General features: G+C 42.7%; 1 pseudogene; it reads left to right on the forward strand.

Annotated features, from left to right (window-relative positions):
• The window catches only part of LOC127691913 (ornithine decarboxylase-like), a 2621-nt pseudogene extending 1222 nt beyond the window's left edge, over positions 1-1399 (forward strand).
• The last annotated feature ends 13802 nt before the right edge of the window (positions 1400-15201 follow it).

Genomic DNA, 15201 nt, shown 5'->3' on the forward strand with positions numbered 1-15201 from the left:
TTGCTGTTCTTCCTATGGGGTTGCAAACCCCTTCAGCTCCTTCAGTCTTTTCTCTAACTCCTCCATTGCAGACTCAGTGCTAAGGACATTCTGAGCAAAAATCAAAAAACAAAAAAACAAAAAGTCAATGGAGTCTCTTCCTCTGACAATAAGGATGCTTTCTATGTTGCAGACCTTGGATAAAGAAGCACCTGAGGTGGCTAAAATCTCTTCCCTGTGTTACTCCGTTTTACGCAGTGCAGTCAAGGGCAGCAGAGCCACAATGAGCACCCTAGCTGCTATCCGACAGGATTTGACTGTGCAAGCAAAACTGAAATATAGTTGCTGCAGGGGCTTGGGGTTCCAGAGAGGATTATCTATGTGAATTCTTGTAAACAAGTGTCTCCAATCATGTATGCTGCCAGTAGCGGAATCCTGATGATGACTTTTGACAGTGAAATTGAATTGATGAAAGTTGTCAGGGCACATCCAAAGGCAAAGTTGGTTTTGCAGATTGCCACTGAAGATTCCGTAGCAGTTTGTTGCCTCAACATTAAGTTTGGTGCCACACTCAAAACCAGCAGGCTTCTCTTGGAATGGGCAAAAGAGCTACATATTGACATCATTGGTGTCAGCTTCCATGTGGGCAGTGGATGTACTGACCCTGAGACCTTCGTGCAGGCAGTGTCAGATGCCCGCTGAGTGTTTGACATGGGAACAGAAGCCGGTTTCAGCATGTATCTGCTTGATATTGCTAGTGGCTTTCCTAGATCTGAAGATACAAAGCTTAAAATTGAAGAGATCACCAGTGTGATCAACCCAGCTCTAGACAAGTGCCTCCAATCAGACTCTGGAGTGAGAAACATAACTTAGCCAGGCAGATATGATGTCGTGTCAGCTTTCATACTTGTAGTCAACATCATTGCCAAAAAAACATGTGGAAGGAGTAGGCTGGCTCTGATGATGAAGATGAGTCAAATGAGCAAGGCTTCATGTATGATGTGAATGATGGAGTGTATGGATCATTTAACTGCATTCTTTATGATCATGCACATGTGGAGGCCCTGCTGCAATAGAGACCCAAGCCAGATGAGAAGTATTACTCATCCAGCATCTGGAGACCAACATGTGATGGCCGTCATGGGATCATCGAGTGCTGTAACTGCCTGAAAGGCATGTGGGTGACTGGATGCTGTCTGAGAACATTGCTGCTGCTTCTACTTTCAATGGGTTCTAGAGGCCAAACATCTACTATGCAATGTCACAGCCAATGTGGCAACTCATGAAGCAGATCCAGAGCCATGGCTTCCCGCCAGAAGTGGAGGAGCAGGATGACAGCACTCTGCCCATGTCCTGTGCCCAGGAGAGCGGGATGGACTGTCACCCTGCAGCCTGTGCTTCTGCTCATATCAAAGTGTAGATGCTATTGTTGTAGCTCTTACCTGCAAGTTTAGGTTGAATTAAGGCATTGGGGGGGGGCATTTAACTTAATTACTGCTAGTTTGGAATGTCTTTGTAAGAGTTGAGTTGGCACCAGTGCAGTATGGAAGGCTAGGAGATGGGGGTTGTATTTACTGTATTCCTACAGAAACTTTGAATATTTTTTAATATGGATTTTTATTCACTTTTCAGACATGATGCCAACATGTGCCCCTAAGTTATTGAGCAAGCATTTGCAGCTTGTACATTGGCAGAATGGGCCAAAAGCTTGTGTTGTGACCATTTTGAAAATAAAGTATCTTGGAATAAAAAAAAAGGGACAGTTTCTTTTATGTTAGAAGCATGGCACATGTTCCAGGTCATGTTTCACATGTTACATGGCCATATGTTCAGTTTTTAGTTACAAGCACAGAAAGAGAAGGCAATAGAGAGTGTCTTCAGTGAACACTATCATTTCAGAGGAAAGAAAAAAGCCAGAATCTGGACTTGCATATCTGATGACAGGAAAAAAAAATGTAGCTTCAAGAATTTCTGAGAGATCATGTAATTGGACTTTTTAGGTCAAAAGCCACAACTCTGGCTGCTTTTGTAAAACTGGCCTGTCACCCATTCCGATATGATGATTAAAGGAGGAATGATAGAAAGTAGAGAAAAGAAATATAAGTACCACATGCACAAGGAGGAGGAACAAACTGCAGCTCACCCAGGCAGATCACACCACAGCACAGTTCCACAGGACAAAGGTTTATTTGGGGGGGGGGCTGGGTGGACAAAATGGGGTGACAAAGATGAAGAGGGAAAGACGGCGATGGTCAGGAGAGGTCTGCCTTTTATTTGGGCTGTGACATAACCACATGAGTGGGCATGTAGGTAAAGGTGGGCAGGTGGACCAGGTGGATCCTGGGAATGTGTGGTGAGTGCCATGACAACTGATGCAGGGGTCCCTGTTGCCTGTGGGTGACGTCACCATCATCTCTGGACTCGGAGGTGACCAGCGACTGACTATAAAGCTGGTTCCTGACCGGAAAGACAGTTCCTGACGCCAACATACCTCCCTTTTTCTCATCATTAAGAGAAGAAAAAAAGGGGGAGAGGGAAGCCGATGGGTAAAGGGGCATAGGATCTCTTAAACTGCTGATTTTCAACATCTGGGTCTGCTTGGTAAATGTTCGCATCAGGCTCCTCTGTGGACAGCAGCTCCTCTGTGGACAGCAGCTCCTCTGTGGACAGCGGCTCCTCTGTGGACAGCGGCTCCTCTGTGGACAGCGGCTCCTCTGTGGACAGGGGCTCCTCTGTGGACAGCGGCTCCTCTGTGGACAGCGGCTCCTCTGTGGACAGCAACTCCTCTGTGGACAGCGGCTCCCCTGTGGACAGCGGCTCCCCTGTGGACAGCGGCTCCCCTGTGGACAGCGGCTCCTCTGTGGACAGTGGCTCCTCTGTGGACAGCGGCTCCTCTGTGGACAGCGGCTCCCCTGTGGACAGCGGCTCCCCTGTGGACAGCGGCTCCTCTGTGGACAGCGGCTCCCCTGTGGACAGCGGCTCCTCTGTGGACAGCGGCTCCCCTGTGGACAGCGGCTCCTCTGTGGACAGCGGCTCCTCTGTGGACAGCGGCTCCTCTGTGGACAGCGGCTCCTCTGTGGACAGCACCTGGTAATCCTCTAACAGGAACAGATTAATGGTTTGGTTAGAAATTTTTTTGTATTTATCATTGAAGGAGTGTAGAAACAAGATTAATGAGGCAGGGAACAAATAATAAATCCAGGAAGATGACTAGAAAAGGCTTTACAAAATGGAGTATCTACTTCCACATAGGGTTTTCAAAAATCCAGGGATCAGAGGTCTCACATTCCCTGAAATTCTGCATGTCTGATTTGTAGCTCCTGTATTTTATTTCTCACTATCCTAGATTGGTTGAAATAGAAACAGCATTCTCCTTGGAGGCAAAGACCACCTTCTTTAGCTGACAGGACATCTAGCCCCTGTCGGTTCTGAAGCTGCCAAAGAATCAATGTTTTTGGATGGTAAGCTTGGTTTAAAAGACAGTTTTTGAAAACCAGTCCTAGGATTGGAAGTGAATTTATCATATTGGGTTATGGAAGTTGTTATCCCTGCAATTCCAGGACCAGCACCTATGGCTGTTCCCGCAGCAACCAGGGGTGGCACAACCCGAACTGCCCTCTTATGTTGGGCAACTATCAGGGAAAAGGAATGCCAACGTGCAAACTCCTGACCAGCTGGCAGGTGGGGAATGATAGACCTGAGTGCCATAAAGAATTGGCATGTTTTGGGCTGCAGGGCATTTTAGCAGAGATGATATATCAAGGATTGTTGTTCTATTGCAGTCTAGAGAGCTTAGCGTTCCTACAGAATGTGTCCCAGATTACTTAAAACAGTTTGCCATGACAAAGAGAGAGAGAGGTGAGGTATGGTGTCATGGCAACATCTGAGTCAGGGCAACTGATAAAAGATGAGGTAAGGTTACTTGGCAATATCACCAGAGAGGCTTTAAGTCACGATTGTGAGTTAATTCCAGGGGGTATGCATAGTCAGCAATCTTTAAAGCGACCAGGCCTGGTGACATTAAGAAGTTGGTATGCTGAGGTCAAAGTCTTAAGCAAAAGGCAAATGACAAGTTGGTGCCATTTATAAGGGGTGCTGTCAAAGAGGTAAGGACCTTGGAGGAGTATTACTTCTACTTTTCTAATATCTAGAGGTTGGGCAATTGAGACATATTTTCTCTGTATATGGATAGTACTTATTGGGTACCCGGGTTGATTTTTACGGTAGAGCTTAACAACAATTCCTGTCTCCCACTTGTAATCCCATGGGTCTTGTATATAGGAAAAGGGGGTCTTGCTGTGCTAATAGAAAAAATGATTGGTCCATGATCCTAGCACATGTATCTGACAAGACCAATATGGGTAGCCCTCATATTTGTCTGTCCATTTTCTACAATAATACTTTGTCTGCTCAAAGCGAAAGCAATTATAGAGATTATAATATTAAGATGGGATAACAGACACAGGGATGATTGCAATTTGGATCGGTTCCTGGTATCCAGCTATGGAGCAGTTTCCTGACCATATTTGGAAAGACTGTTATCAATGGGGGTTTCTTGAACTTCAAATCTCCAGATGTAAGAGCTGCCCTGGATGGAAATGAGCAGCAGGAGGTGGGGACGAGAAGCCCATGTCTAACCCAGTGTGGTAGAACACATCTGAGTTCATCTTTTCTCACCTTGTCTCTGTTTCAACTAGAAGTTTCAGAATTTGGAATTGAGGGTGTTTTGGACATCCCTGAGCCTGTCTATAAGTATCAGTAATTCACTTTGGGGAGTTGCTATTCTCTTTTATGCTGCCATTATTTAGGGGAGATAGTCCTCTGTTGAATGGATAGGATTTGTTCTGCTTTTATTGTGCGGCTCTTGATCAGATGAGGACTTATCTCTGCTGCTCTGAGCAGGGTGAGAGTTGGGGTGCTGCTGGGGTTCCCTTTTGTCAGTGTATCAAAGGATGATTTCTTTCATCTTATTTTGAAAAGGGATTTTCTTCTGATTTTGAAATACGTTTCCTGAGTCACTGTGATATTCCCAGGGCTTGTCTGCTTTGCCCTTGACACTTTTCAGAGTAGTGCCTCGCCCTTCCATGGTGGCCCTTCTCTGAAGACCAATGGTTCTCAGTATTATCACACTTCCTCTCCCTGCTGTGGTTCTAGATTTATCCCAGGCTTCCTTTCCATGGCTCTGCTTTTCTATGTTGATGGCACAATTTCAGAGCTGTTGGTTTCTTTCCCTTGGGGACTCCCAGTGGGAGTGTGGGAGGAATTTGCTGGGGTCTCTTGTTTAGTTTCCTATTTACAATTAGTTTGAATTTTGGAAACTCTGTCTTCTGGGACACTGTGGGCTTCATATAGTTTCATTTGTTTTTCTTGTTCTTTATTGTTTGAATAGATATATGTTGAAAGAGTCAGATTTATACCACTGTGTAGTGGGTTGGGCCTAATGCTGCTTGTATTCTTATGTTCATTTGGGTTTCCAAAATTGTTTGCTTGAAATAGTCCACATGCCCAAACTTTAGGCACTGCAGGACCTTACCCCCAGCTGGTAAATAAAGATGCCAGAAGATAATGACTGGGAAGGGCAGACAGAGGTGGAACTTTTAGGATTCTTGGCTTGGGACAAGAGAGGAGTAGGAAAGAGGAAGGAGATCCACTGTGATGGGAGAGTGTGGAGGGGGGTAGAGGCCATGCCTGAGAAGACTGCATGACAGGTTGGCCTGGCCACCATGTAGAAGCTGGGAGAGTGTGGCCCAGAGGGCTGAACAACTGGGACCAGGGCAGCAAAGGCAGAATATAAAAATTAGCTAGTGATAACTCAAGATATCAGCCGGAGGCGGATTAACCACAAGGAGGTTAGGCAGTGGCCCAGTTATTTTGCTGTCTAAGGCATATCAAAATATAAATGGTGTGTGTGTGTGTGTGTGTGTGTGTGTGTGTGTGTGTGTATGAGTGTGTGAGTGAATGTGTGAGTGAGTGTGTGAGTCTTTCATTCAGGAATTCAATACATTGGGGTAGATAGTGAATCTGCCTGTGGGATTTATTTATTTATTTCAATATCACTGTCCAGAATTTCTCTATAATGTTAACTCAGAGACTCATCGACAAAAATGACCTAAAATAGCTCTTTAAACCTGGCATTAGTTCTGTATTGAGTAATGCTATGGAGAGGGACACCCTCCAAACAAACTTGGAATTTTTGTGTATTAACAATTTCAGAGGGAGGTGGTGCCCTGCAGCTCAGGGTGGAATCCTCTGAGGCATCCTAACATTCCCCTCTTTGTTTTTGTCTTTACACAGCTTCTCTGCCACCCAGGCAGGGGGAAAGGGCAGACCTCCAGTGACAAAGGCACTTTAACTGTCAGCTCCATTTTGAAACTCTTTCCTGAAATCCCCCATTTCAAAGCATTTGCTTCCCTAATTAGACAAGGATTCAGAAATGCCACTGTACAGCCTTATTTGTCCTAAGTGTATTCTTCCAAAATGTGAGATCTATTATTGAGGAAAAACAGGAGGAGGGAATAGAATAGTCAAATAGCAATTTCCCTCTACTTCCCAGCTGCAGGGACTTAGAGTCCCTGAGACATACCACTGACTTGGAGACAATACTCAGATCAATAATTACATGCTACCTCTGAGGCACTGGGAGAACCTACAACTCAAGAGGTAAGAAAAAGACTGATTGGCTATGTGGTCATGGGCCAGTGGCAAGCCAGAGTAAACCTTGACACAACATTACTGTTTCTTGCTCTGGAGAGAATCTAACTGAATAAACTTTCTTCAGAAACAACATATTAAAGAATTCCTATTTGGAAATGAGGACATAGTCTTTCTCTTTATAAATGCTTTTCATTCTATAATGAGATAAGTTGTGTACATGCAAAGTCTAGTGGAGGGTTAATTGTTGGTGTAGGACTCTCTAAGGACTTAAAGTCATTTCCAAAATGATACTCAGCAATTTTATTCACTGCCACTTCTGCATTCCAAAGTCATGTGTATGAGTTTAGAGGCTTCTGTAGCTGATACTCTCACAATACTTGTGGCTAGAGAAGCATTAACTTGGCTACGTGTCCATTCAGATCATGTTATTTAATGAGACATAAACACTATTTTTGTCTTAAATGCAAACTACTTTTGTATTCTATTCTCACGCAAAAGAGTTTACATGAAGACTGGTATTAAAAGAGTACTATTTATAACAGTCTCAAGATAGAAACAACCAATGTCTACAAGCATAGGAATGAAGAAATGATAAATTTGGTAAGTATGCAGTCCCCAACTGATGATAATCTGACATTATTTTTGTCCTTACACTAGTCCACAAATAATACACACTAGGTAGCAAACACACTATAGATTTTGATCCTTCCCAGTTTAGCAATGCAATTCTCTCAATGCTTACCTCCAGACTAAGATGAATATTCTGAGCGCATTGAAGATAGGACAGGCTAAGCTACAATGTTCACTAGGTGAGTTAGTTGTTCAGTGATAAACAGTGATATGGAAATATAAGCCAAACAAATCTTTTTCCTCCCCAAGTTTCTATGATCATGGTGTTTTATCACACCAATAGTAACCCTAACTAAGACAATTTGGTGCCAGGATTGTGGAGTTATTGCTGTGACAGGTCTGAACCATGCTGTTTTGAAGAGGATCATGGAAGGACATTGGAACTTTGGGTTAGAAAAGCCATTGAGTGATGAGAGCTCAGTGAGCTGCTCTGTAGAAGTCTGGGAGACAAGAATGTTGAGAGTAGTGCAGACTGGAGGCCTGGCTTGTGAAGTTTCAGAGGGAAGCAAAGATTCTGCTAGGCCATTCGAATTAAGGATCTATGATTCTGGTTAGCTGAGGCTGAAGAATTGGCTATGATTAACAAGATACCAGAACCACTAAAACGAAACCTTTGCTCTGTTGGTATAATGTATGCTGGTCAGCTGGCACTAAAGATTCATCTGGGATTAAAACAAGATCAGAATCATTGAGAGGAGGCCTTCTGTGAAGTGTTTCCTCACTTTGTACACAGAAACGGTGTTCCAGAAATGGCAGTTTGTACTTCCTGTTGTCAGGCAAACTTGGTAGTATAATTTACCCATGTCTGGTTTTGAAGGCATGGGGTCATGGAGATCAGCTGAGGCTTGGCACTGTGTGGCAGGGCTGGAGGCCCTGAAAGTAGCACAGGAGAGGCTATTGGTGAAAATGCAGCTGTGCTGGTTTGAATGTTTGGTTCAGGGAGTGGCACTATTAGGAGGTGTGGCCTTGATGGAGTAGGTGTGGCCTTTTTGGAGGAAGTGTGTCACTGTGGGGATGGGCAATGAGACCTCCTTACTAGCCACACAGGGGCCAGTCTGCTCCTGTCTTCCTTTGAAGAAAGATGTAGAACTCTTACCTCTTCCAGTGCCATTCCTGCCATGTTTTCTGGGCTGAACCTCAGAACCTATAAGCCAGCCCTAATTAAATGTTGTGCTTTATACGAGTTGCCTTGGTCATGGTGTCTATTCACAGCAGTAAAACCCTAAGACAGTCAGGATAGTATTCTGTGGCTAGTTAGTTGCGCAGAAGACCCCAGCATTTTGGAGATGCCAGTACCAAGGGATGGCCACCAAGAACATCAGCAGCAGTGGAGTGGAACTAGCAAGAACCTAGAAAATGTGTGTTGTGGCAGAGCTGGAGAAGTGATCCAAACCATTTGGAGGATTCTGGATCATAAGTGAATCCCAAATGTTGGACATTGAGCTATTTACACTGCTGGAGTTTGGTTTTGCTTTGTTCAGATTATGCCCTGGTTCTTTTCTCTTGAAGAAAATATTTAACTTATTTTTGATTTTACAAGGTCCCACAATTGAGAGACTTAATTGTTTTATTAGATATTTGCTTTATTTACATTTCAAATGGTATCCCCTTTCCATGTTACCCCTTCGAAAACCCCTTATCTCATCCCCCTCCCCCTTCTCATTGCTCCCACCCCCAATTTCCTGACTTGCATTCCCCTATTCTGGGGAATCAAGCCTTCACAGGACCAATGGCCTTGCCTCTCAATGATGGCTGAAATGGTCATCTTCTGCTACATATGTAGCTGGAGCCAGGGGTCCCTCCATATGTGCTCTTTGGTTGGTGGTTTAGTCCCTGGGAGCTCTGGGGGTACTGGTTGGTACATATTATTGTTCCTCCTGCAGGACTGCAAACCTCTTCAGCTCCTTGGGTCCTTTCTCTAGCTACTCCATTGGGGACCCTATACTCATTTTACTGGTTGGCTGTAAGCCATTGGTATTTTGATCCACTTTCCAATAAGGATCAAAGTATCCATACTTTGGTCTTCCTTCTTCTTGAGCTTCATGTGGTCTGTGAGTTGTATCTTGGATATTACAAGCTTTTGGATTAATATCCATGTATCAGTGAGTACATACCATGTGTGTTTTTTTGTGATTGGGTTACCTCACTCAGGATGATATTTTCTAGCTCCATCCATTTGCCTAAGAATTAATGAATCCATTGTTTTTAATAGCTGAGTAGTATTCCATTGTGTAAATGTACCACATTTTCATATCCATTCATCTGTTGAGGGGCATCTGGGTTTTTCCCAGCTTCTGGCTATTATAAATATGGCTGCTTTGAACATAGTGGAGCATGTGTCCTTATTACATGTTGGAGCATCTTCTGGGTATATGCCCAGGAGTGGTATCTCTGGTTCCTCAGATAGTGCTATGTCCATTTTTCTGATCAACTGCCAAACTAATTTCCAGAATAGTTTTACCAGCTTGCAATCTCAGGGTTGTTTTGTTTTGCTTTATTTGATATGTGAATTGTATTTGGGTATTCCAAGCTTCTAGGCTAATATCCACTTATCGCTGAGTACATACCATGAGTGTTCTTTTGTGATTGGGTTACCACACTTAGGATGATATTGTCCAGTTCCATCCATTTGTCTAAGAATTTCATGAATGCATTGTTTTTAATGGCTGAATAGTACTCCATTGTGTATATATACCACATTTTCTGTATCCATTCCTCTGTTGAGGGACATCTGGGTTCTTTCCAGCTTCTGGCTATTATAAATAGAGCTGCTATGAACATAGTGGAGCATGTATACTTATTACATGCTAGGGAATCCTCTGGGTATATGTCCAGGAGTGGTATAGTGGGGTCCTCTGGTAGTATCATGCTCAGTTTTCTGAGGAACCGCCAAACTGATTTCCAGAGTGGTTGTACAAGCTTGCAACCCCACCAGTAGTTGGAGGAGTGTTCCTCTTTCTCCACATCCTCACCAGCACCTGTTTTCTCCTGAGTTTTTGATCTTAGCCATTCTGACTGGTGTGAGGCGAAATCTCAGGATTGTTTTGATTTGCATTTCCCTGATGACTAAGGATGTTGAACATTTCTTTATGTGCAATTCTTTGTTTAGCTCTGTACCCCATTTTTTTAAAATTTCTTTTTATTTTATTTTATTTTTCTACTTTCTTTGTTTACATTCCAAATGCTTTCCCCTTTCCTGGTCACCCCTCCCCATAAGACCCATAAGCCCTCTTCCCTCCACCCATTCCCCAATCACCCCCTTCCCATTTCTCTGTAGTGGTACTCCCCTACAATGCTGGATCAAGCCTTTCCAGGACCAGGGACCTCTCCTTCCTTCTTCTTGGGAATCATTTGATATGTTAATTGTGTCTTAAATATTCAGAGCTTCTGGTCTAATTAATATCCACTTATCGGTGACTGCATTCCATGTGTATTCTTTTGTGATTGGGTTACCTCACTTAGTATAATATTTTCCAGTTCCAACCATTTGCCTAAAAATTTCATGAATTCATTGTTTTTAATTGGTGAGTAGTATTCCGTTGTGTAAATATACCACATTTTCTGTATCCATTCCTCCACTGAGGTACATCTGGGTTCTTTCCAGCTTCTGGCTATTATAAATAAGGCTGCTATGAACATAGTGGAGCATGTGTCCTTATTGCATGCTGGGGAATCCTCTGGGTACATGCCCAGGAGTGGTATAACAGAGTCCTCCAGAAGTGTCATGCCCAGTTTTCTGAAGAACCGCCAGACTGATTTCCAGAGTGGTTGTACCATCTTGCAATCCCACCAGTAGTGGAGGAGTGTTCCTCTTTCTCCACATCCTTGCCAACACCTGCTGTCTCCTGAGTTTCTAATCTTAGCCATTCTGACTGGTGTGAGGTGAAATCTCAGGGTTGTTTTGATTTGCATTTCCCTAATGATTAATGATGTTGACCATTTCTTAAGGTGCTTCTCAGCCATTTGAAATTCTTCAGGTAAAAATTCTTTGTTTAGCTCTGTACCCCATTTTTAATAGGGTTATTTTGCTCTCTGGAGTCTACCTTCTTGAATTCTTTGTATAGATTGGATATTAGCCCTCTGTCGGATGTAGGGTTGGTAGAGATCTTTTTCCAATTTGTTGGTTGCCATTTTGCTCTTTTGGCAATATCCTTTGCCTTACAAAAACTCAGTAATTTTATGAGGTCCCATTTGTCAATTCTTGATCTTAGAGCATAAGCTACTGGTATTCTATTCAGGAAAATTTCCCCTTTGTCCATGTGCTCCAGGTTCTTCCCTACTTTCTCTTCTATTAGATTCAATGTATCTGGTTTTATGTAGAAGTTTTTGATCCACTTGGGCTTGAGCTTTGTACTTGGAGAAAAGAATGGATCATTTTGCATTCTTGTACATGTTGACTGCCAGTTGAACCAGTACCATTTGTTGAAAATGCTGTCTTTTTTCCACTGGATGGTTTTAGCTCCTTTGTCAAAGATAAGATGACCTTAGGTGTGAGGGTTCATTTCTGGCTCTTCAATTCTATTCCATTGATCTACCTGCCTGTCACTGTACCAATACCATGCAGTTTTTTTTTTTTTTTTTTATCACTATTGCTCTGTAGTATAGCTTGAGGTCTCGGATGGTGATTCTGCCAGAAGTTCTTTTAATGTTGAGAGTAGTTTTTGTTATCCTGATTTTTTTGTTATTCCAGATAAATTTGGAAATTGCTCTTTCTATGTCTATGAAGAATTGCATTGGAATTTTGATGGGGATTTCATTGAATCTGTAGATTGCTTTAGGCAAGATGGCTATTTTTACTATATTAACCCTGCCAATCCATGAGCATGGGAGATCTTTTCCATCTTCTGAGATCTTCAATTTCTTTCTTCAGAGTCTTGAAGTTCTTGTCATACAGGTCTTTCACTTGCTTGGTTAGAGTCACACCAAGATATTTTATATTATTTTTGATTATTGTGAAGGGTGTCATTTCCCTAATTTCTTTCTCTGCATCTTTATCCTTTAAGGATAGGAAGGCTACTGATTTGTTAGAGTTATTTTTATATCTGGCCACTTTGCTGAAGTTGTTATCAAGTTTAGGAGATCTCTGGTGGAATTTTTGGCATCACTTAAATATACTATCATATCATCTGCAAATAGTGATACTTTGTCATCTTCCTTTCCAATTTGAATCCTTTTGACCTTCTTTTGTTGTCTAATTGCTTTGTCTAGGAATTAGGGTACTATATTGAACCAGTAGGGAGAGAATGGACAGCCTTCTCTAGTCCCTGATTTCAGTGGGATTGCTTCAAGTTTCTCTCCATTTAGTTTGATGTTGGCTACAGGCTTGCTGTATATTGCTTTTACTATGTTTAGGTATGGGCTTTGAATTCCTGTTCTTTCCAAGACTTCTATCAGGAAGAAGTGTGGGATTTTGTCCAATGCCTTCTCAACATCTAATGAAATGATGATTTTTTTTTTTTTTTTTGCTTTGAGTTTGTTTATATTGAACCATCCCTGCATCCCTGGGATGAAGCCTACTTGATTACGGTGGATGATTATTTTGATGTGTTCTTTGATTCGGTTGGCAAGAATTTTATTGAGTATTTCTTCATTGATATTCATAAGGGAAATTGGTCTAAAGTTCTCTTTTTTTTCTTGGGACTTTGTGTGGTTTAGGTATCAGAGTAAATCTGTCTTCATAAAACAAGTTGGGTAGTGTTCCATCTCTTTCTATTTTGAGGAATAGTTTGAAGAGTATTTGTATTAGGTCTTCTTTAAAGTTCTTCATTGATATTCATAAGGGAAATTGGTCTAAAGTTCTCTTTTTTTCTTGGGACTTTGTGTGGTTTAGGTATCAGAGTAAATCTGTCTTCATAAAACAAGTTGGGTAGTGTTCCATCTCTTTCTATTTTGAGGAATAGTTTGAAGAGTATTTGTATTAGGTCTTCTTTAAAGTTCTTCATTGATATTCATAAGGGAAATTGGTCTAAAGTTCTCTTTTTTTCTTGGGACTTTGTGTGGTTTAGGTATCAGAGTAAATCTGTCTTCATAAAACAAGTTGGGTAGTGTTCCATCTCTTTCTATTTTGAGGAATAGTTTGAAGAGTATTTGTATTAGGTCTTCTTTAAAGTTCTAATAGAACTCTGCATTGAACCATCTGGTCCTGGGCTTTTTTTTTTGGTTGGGAGACTATTAATGACTGCTTCTATTTCTTTAGGGCTTGTGGGATTGTTTAGATGATTTATCTTCTCTTGATTTAACTCTGGTTAAACTGCTGGGTATAGCAGCCTGAGTTGGCATTTGTGTTCCCTTAGGGTCTGTATGATATCTGCTCAGGATATTCTGGTTTTCATAGTCTCTGGCGAGAAGTCTGTTGTAATTCTGATAGGTCTGCCTTTATATGTTACTTGACCTTTTTCTCCTTAGTGCTTTTAATATTCTTTCTTTGTTTCATGCATTTGGTGTTTTAATTATTATGTGATAGGAGGAATTTCTTTTCTGGTCCAATCTATTTGGAGTTCTGTAGGCTTGTTGTATGTTCATGGGCATCTCTTTCTTTAGGTTAGGGAAGTTTTCTTCTATAATTTTGTTGAAGACATTTACTGGCCCTTTAACTTGGAAATCTCTATGTCTAGAGTTGTTTACTTTTGTGATTTCTTTATTGTTTCTACCTCCATTTTTAGATCCTGGATAATTTTGTTCAATTCCTTCACCTGTTTGATTGTGTTTTCCTGTAATCCTTTAAGGGCTTCTACCTGTTTACCTGTGTTCTCCTGTATTTCTTTAAGGGCATTATTAATGTCCTTCTTGAAGCCCTCTATTAGCATCATGAGCTGTGATTTTAAATCCAAACCTTGCTTTTCCAGTGTGTTGGGGTATCCAGGACTTGCTATTGTGGAAGAATTGGGTTTGGATGGTACCATGTTGCCTTGATTTCTGTTGGTAATGTTCCTATGCTTGCCTTTTACCAGCTGGTTATCTCTGGTGTTAGTTGGTCCTGCTATCTCTGGCTGGCGCTTGTCCCTCTTGTGGGCCTGCAAGCCTGTCTCAGCACCTCTGGGTGACCAGCTCTCCCTGGCACAGAGTGCTGTGGTGTTGCCCAGCTTCTGGGTGCAGATGGAGCCGGGAAGGACCCTGGCCCAGCTGCTCTGCCACTCCTGTGTTCCCTTCACTCCGGACTGTACCCACCTACTCAGTTGCGTGAGAGAAGATGGTGGCCTCACCTCCAAAACCGAGAGTCAAATCATTCCTTGCAGAGCAGTTCTCCCCTGGCCAGATCAGTGCACGGATGGCTGTGGTGCTGCCCAGCTCCTGGGTGCAGGTGGAGCCTGGGAAGGACCCTGGCCCAGCTGCTCTGTCACTCCTGTGTTCCCTGAGCTCCTGTGAGACTTAATTTTTTTAAATCCATTTATTACTTTTATTATTTTACAGGCCAGTCATTTTACCCATCCTGGTCTGCCCTCCCACAGTCTTCATCTCATTCCTCCTTCCTCCTGTGCCCCTTTGGCCTCTCTGCTCCTTGGGGCCTTAAGTCTTTCCAGGGTTTGGCTCATCTTCTCCCACTGAGGCCAGACCAGGCAGTCCTCTACTGTATATATGTTGGGGGCCTTGGACCAGCTCATGCATGCTGCCTGGTTGGTGGCTCAGTGTCTGAGAGATCTCAAGGTTCTGGATTAGTAGAGACTGCTGGTCTTATGGGATTGCCCTCCTCCTCAGCCTCTTCCAGCCTTTACCTAATTCAACCACAGGGGTCTCTTGACTTCAGTTCAATGGTTGGGAATAAGTATCTACCTCTGTCTCGGTCAGCTGCTTGTTGAGTCTTTTAGAGGACAGCCATGCTAGGCTGTAAGCACACCATAGCACCAGTAATAGTGTCAGGCCTTGACCCCTCCCCTTGAGCTTGATCCCAATTTGGGCCTGTCACTGGACCTTCTTTCCCTCAGTTTCTTCTCCGTTTTT

This window comes from Apodemus sylvaticus, chromosome 9 (assembly GCF_947179515.1).
Source record: "Apodemus sylvaticus chromosome 9, mApoSyl1.1, whole genome shotgun sequence".
Classification (NCBI taxonomy): domain Eukaryota; kingdom Metazoa; phylum Chordata; class Mammalia; order Rodentia; family Muridae; genus Apodemus; species Apodemus sylvaticus.